Source organism: Manduca sexta, chromosome 20, assembly GCF_014839805.1.
Source record: "Manduca sexta isolate Smith_Timp_Sample1 chromosome 20, JHU_Msex_v1.0, whole genome shotgun sequence".
In the NCBI taxonomy this organism is placed as follows: domain Eukaryota; kingdom Metazoa; phylum Arthropoda; class Insecta; order Lepidoptera; family Sphingidae; genus Manduca; species Manduca sexta.
Window position 1 is genome coordinate 13,669,247 of NC_051134.1, and position 6,310 is coordinate 13,675,556.

General features: G+C 34.5%; 1 protein-coding gene across 1 annotated transcript in view; it reads right to left on the bottom strand.

Annotated features, from left to right (window-relative positions):
* Window positions 1-5,331, bottom strand: part of LOC115456429 — a 90,762-nt gene extending 85,431 nt beyond the window's left edge. The window contains exon 1 of the mRNA XM_030185490.2: window positions 4,981-5,331. The gene's annotated coding sequence lies outside the window, so the exon portion shown is untranslated. The remainder of the gene's footprint in view (window positions 1-4,980) is intronic.
* Between the last annotated feature and the right edge of the window lie 979 nt (window positions 5,332-6,310).

Sequence of the window (6,310 nt, forward strand, 5' to 3'; positions counted from 1 at the left end):
CGATTCCTACCGGCCTCCCCATTTCTAATTTATGTAATATCATTAGAACGACTTGATGACCGCTTTTATGCATATTTGAATCTATATTTCGTGTCGGGTTCCCTTTCGGAAAATTCCACCCTTCGCTACTGCCATATATGTATGTGCTATATAACTCATTTCGGTATATTTGTCGCTTAAATATGACTTCCTTTCAAGTGCCAAAATATATATTTATATATCGTTATTTCTCTAATGCATATTATAATGCAAATCTCTGCTTTCAATGTTCAGGGATACTGGTAACGCAAATGACTGAACGGCTGTTAACTAATTACTTATTTTTGTGATTCGTGGTTTGCGAGATGTTGCTCGGTTGAATACAAACGCTCATGAAATCTTATACTACTTCGTCGAAATTGTTTTCCGTAACGCAGTTAATCTTAGTGTGGAAGGGCTCAGAGCTAATAATATGCGTTGAAAAGGTGATTGGCCGTAAGTAAATTAGTTCAATTATTAAAACTTAAGTTTCCAGAATGTGTTTTGATAGGTACTGATGTTTTTAAGCATTTTCATCAAATTGAATAAAATAGATAGGTACTTAAATGTTATGTTTATTAGGTGGGTATCAGATATCAATTTGTATAAATTTCCTAGAATTATTAAGCATAACATTATTAAAATAATAAAATAAGCTTCCGAAATACGGAATGTACAAGTTCCAAAATGTTATACTTCTTAATAACTACCGACCTTAGGTTAAATGTATTGTATGAGAATAAATATAGGCAGATAAATCGATAAAAAAATCTCGATACTTTCCCATATCTCTAGTTAGTTGTATCAGACGGCTTGAGATGATATTCTCGCTTTCGCAACGCTCAGATGCAGTCCAAAACTTAACGCACGATCACGAATTGTACGATTTTAAATGGTTGTTGTTTTAAATGGAATTTCATAACTTGTACTCCCGCTTATGGTGAAGAGATGATTCGCTTTATATTTTATGGCCAAATTACAGTTCATGGCGTATCCGATAGACGGAATAGAATATTTCTGATCCCTTCCCGCGTTCATCCAATCTCCATCGTCAATGTTTCTTCTGAAATAACAGATGGAGACACTATCGCACATTTTATTCTAAAGATAATGAGTATATACTCGTTGGTCATTCTCCAGAGTAGGTATTGTATTAACATACATGACCAATACCTATGACTTCAGCCTGCCTTTGTTTCTAGCGCAATCATACGTAATGGCGGCGGCTTGGTGAACGCAAAAAAACTTTGAAACACATTTATCATGCTTTGATTGAAGCATTGGACATTTTAATTTAACATTATATGTTCTAGTATTATAGTTGTGTCCTGTTACTATGCAATGGCAATTAAAGTATTGTAAAACTTGTTATTGCTCGCGGCTTCGCCCACATGAAGGTGTTTTCCGGGATAAAAATCCCGCTATATATATATCCGGGATAGAAAGTAGCTCTTCCAGAGTCTTAAACTATCTACAACTAAACTAAATCATACCAAATTTATTAAAAATCAGTTCAGTAGATTTTGAGAAAATTGATAACATAGATAGATACTATAGGTATTGGTGGTAACGAGATAATAGAAGTCTACTGGTGATAGAATGCATTTTATATCCGTCCGGGCCATTAAAATGAAGTGACGTCTGTGTGAGCCAGTTAATTTGTTATAAAATGTATTATATTTGTCCACAGTATTTACAGACAATAAACACGGTAACATATCGAATGTGTAATTAAAAAAATATATGCGCATGATCACTATGTTTACAAATAGAGGCGGAGATCATATTACACACTTCGCAGTTTCGCATGGACAGGACCGCAACAAGTCTAATGAAGTAAGAGAAAGTCGGCTATTAGTTCTGCAGCACCTTTGCGCCGGTAGATGTATCTTACTATCATATCGTTTTATGGGTCAATGAACTTTTATATTACTACGAATATGGATATAAATGTAAGATTGTTTTACAAGTTCAAATTGTTTTTAAACTAACTCCTGGTCAATCTTTTTATTTATTTTATTTAGCACTTCATATACAAATGTATACAGGCGGACTTAATGCCATAGGCATTCTCTACCAGCCAACCTTAGGGTGGTGCCGAGATAATTATGGATGCAATCTTCAATATGCTGTTTATCAATATTTTATAAGACTAAATATTTTTGTAATGGGTAATATCTTCCCGTATTACTTCGTTAATGTGTTTTGACTCACTAGACACCATTATGACTACGAAACTGAAAGTTGATTCTGCAACGTGAGCAAATGTTTATTTCACAGGAGTGTAATGTTTCTTGACAAGCTGTCAGCGTCTGTGCAGCGGCTAATGGTAAAGGTACTCCAGTCAACACAAAGACCATTTAGGTAAGTATTATAATCATAGCATCATATTTAGATTTAAGCTTCAGCAAATAAAATTAAACATTAGAGTTGATTATGGAAAAAACGATTTTGATTGAACAATTATGATTTTGTTGTCTTCAGTTGTAGTCAAAAGCAGATTCCAAATAATATTACTCGCTATAATTTAGGGCATTATTTCTAAGTTTTGTCCAGCTATTACGCTTTGAGAGCAAATTACTATATTTCTAAGTTATTATGGGCATATTAAATATAATTTTAAGACATTCAAAAACAAACAGTGAAAGCTGTAGTCACGTGATTTAAATTACGTGACCTACGAACAAAAACTATTTATATAAATCTGTGTTTTGGAAATTTCTATATTTAGTAAAAATAGGAAACATTTATTGCTGAAATGTATTTATTATTTGAAAACTTCATAAGTATGTTATATATATTGCTGAGTACATATAATATACTGTCCCACTGCTGGATACGGGCCTCCTCTACTACTGAGAGGGATTAGGCCTTAATCCATCACGCTGGCCTTGTGGGGATTGGTAGACGTCACACACCCTCAAATTCCTATAGAGAATATCTCAGGTATGCAGGTTTCTTCACAATGTTTTCCTGCTCAGCTGAGGACTAAGATGATAATAATAACAAATTAGTAGACGCACTGTATTAATAAAGGCACACATCGCTTTTCTATAGAAGGTATGGTGTGACACAGCGCCCTCACACAACAATGTACATACACTTACGTAGCCATCCATGCAAGTGTGTGTGTCCCTAGACAAGACATCCTAACAATTACCAAGACTTTAATCTTACATTAGTTGCAGTGCGTCTGTAGCATTATTTTGAGTGTAGAGTTGAGCTTTTAGTACCATTTCCTAGAGCAGGGATAGCGGACCAATGGCACGCAACAAAATATTTTGAGCATATCAATTATGATTGAGATAAATTCTCAATTCCAACAATAATACAGTTGTGACCTAATAAAAGGTCGTTAGAAAAGCGGCGCCAGAATAGCTAAGTTCGGTTCTGGATGGAAGGTTAAATAACAAAAGTTCGCCATCCGTTAGAGTGTGAATGAGCTAATTGTCATTTATTAGTTACCATTATTACTATAAAATTCCAGCTTTTGACTTTTTTGTGTGGTCAGTGGAGGGGGGGGGGGGAGCACTGCAGGATCAAGTTTATAGGCTTTTATGAATCGCAGCAATATTGAATATAAGTACTGTAATACAAGTATCACTCATTGTCGCAGACAGACAGACATGACTGTTTTTGCTATATAAGGTGATAGTGAAAGCATGACTTCCAAATCATGAATTGCATACAAACTAATAGTGTGATCATTAAAAAATATATTCACGAAATTTGAGGGCAAAGGAATACATGCCTCATTGTATTAGAAATAAATTACATTATTCTATTGTAGATCACTAATTACTGGTAATTGAGGGATTAGTAAACATTGGAATGCCAAAGAAGAAATAAGAAACTAGAAAATAACAGCGAGAAAACTCTATATGAAAAGGAACGTTCCAATACTTCCTTGTCGTAAATTATTCAGCTTAGATACTACAATGTTGTTAAAGCAATAAATCTATAGCCTGCAGCTAATAAATTCTAGTAAAATTAATGGTATAGCATCCACATCTAATACCGAGTGACTTGTGTTTATTTGAGACGCACCTATTTCCGTTCCTTTGGGTTTTCCCGATTGAGCAAACATTCAGATGTACGAACAGAACTTCCCGTACAAAGCGAGTTAAATAGCTTTAAACGTTGCATAAGTCTAGTGGTAGAGGCGTCTAGATAGATCATGAGTTTCGAGTCAGGGTTTGGTTTCCGGTTGAGTCATTCCTTGTATTATTGTAGGTGGTGCATGTTTGGTGCGGGGAAAAACTCGAGTGTCAAATTAGCGGATGTACCGTATTCAAAAAGAACAACTATAAATACATCTCTACCCACCTCTTTGGTGTTGCAGACTTGACAATTGAAAGTAAGAACATGATCAAACTGAGAAATGTAATACGACATATAGAAAAGGAAGAATAAATATAACTAAATGCAATGGCATAGTTTACCGTTGTGTCAATATATAAGGTATGGGAAGCACCGTTACTAGACCATAAACTCATCAATCGATATATAACCAGCTTGTTTTTACATGTCAGCAAATTCGTGATTCAAAATTTGCAAATTGTATTAAGTTGGCACATTTAAAAGTAAATTTTTGATAAGGCTTTAATAGTCAGAGATAACAAAACCCTTGCCTTGTTAACGCACCTTATTAAGTTCTCAGAAAAAAACTTATGTCTCTATTTTATCATACAGACAATAGATTTTACTGTTCGCGATTGTGTGAGGTGGACTTTATCCTGCATATTTCCGCACACAAAGAGCAATTAAGCCGTTTGAACTGGTGTGAAAAAACTACAAATTTATTTATGTCGAAAGAATGCTCATCTTTATGCATAATCGGGTCTAAAAGTCGAACGTTAAATGTAAACTTGTTTTAATAAACGCCAGCACATTAGACATGTATGGGAAATTAAATGAAACGAAACATAAAAAAATATGAATGAATTCTTATCAAGTACTTACCAACTATGTAAAGTAAATTCCGATGCAACACGATGTTCAGAATACGAAACACAGTCGAATAGATTAAACAAATAAACAGAAAAGCTACTTTCAATACATTGAGAACTTAGAATCTGGTTCTGCGATACCGCTATGCACTTAAGGAGAAGTTCTCACGTATAAACGCTCTTCGGAAGTCACGCACACACCACTGAGTCTTTTTTTCTGAGAGATATATTTTGATTATTGTGTTTAGAATAGCATAGTTCGTTTTGAGGCGTTCGTTCGATCGTTTTGTGTCGTTCAACCGGTAAGACAAGGCGCGATACCTGCCTCAGACCCGTCGAGTAATCGACTGTCTGCTATAGGGCACGTGTTTACATGGCGTATTTGTGTGCGTGCGAGAAGGCTTCGCTGCGCGTGCGAGTGTGCGGGGTTGCCAGATATGTGACAATACCGCTATGTGTGGTACGCGCCACTATTTGGAAAATTTTATAAATCATAAAATATAGAAATGGCATGATATTGTTTCTTCGTAGAACTATAAAGGAAGGAATAAAGCTATTTATACACTCACATTGTACATTGTACTATTTTGATTCGGATGTGTAAGTATTTTTAACCCGCGTAATATAATATGTTTTACAAGACTTCTTCACAATTTTAACTCATTTAATTGCTTACTCGAAATGTGTTATATTTCACGTTATAATAAAACAACAATCAGGCTCACTATACGCCAGCAATGACGCGGCATTTTATCCCCAATTCATTATTAAAACACCATTCGCTGAAACTAAAACTTTTTGCTCTAATACAAAAAATAATAAACAGGAAATTAATAATCCAAGTATAGCAATATTTTCAGTTTAAATACACACCAAACTCGGGAGCTTTAATAAAGCAGGCTACGTATCCTCTGCTTTATTTTTATGTTTATAAATAGCTCGGGCATATACCTTGTTTTCGCTCGTACCAGTTGATAAATACCTACCTAGATTTTTTGAAACATTCTGTTCTTTTTCTAATGAGGGGCAATTTTAATACGCTGGACAAGTTATGCCGGTTCGTCGGTATTAGCGTTCGGTCAACGTACGTTAGTGTTTTGAATATATTATACGAAATCCAGACGACTCTCTATAGTATAAATTATTTAAGGAAAACTTAAAACTAGCATAACAAAAAGTGGTAAATATAGCTAAAAAAAATTTAATTGAAAGTTTTCACAAATATAATACATAATTTTAGAAGCTTAATCGAGAATATAACCATCCAAGAAATCCAGTTAGTTTAATTTACATTACGACCCATAAAAAAATACATTGCACAACGTTAATAATACATTATGTTT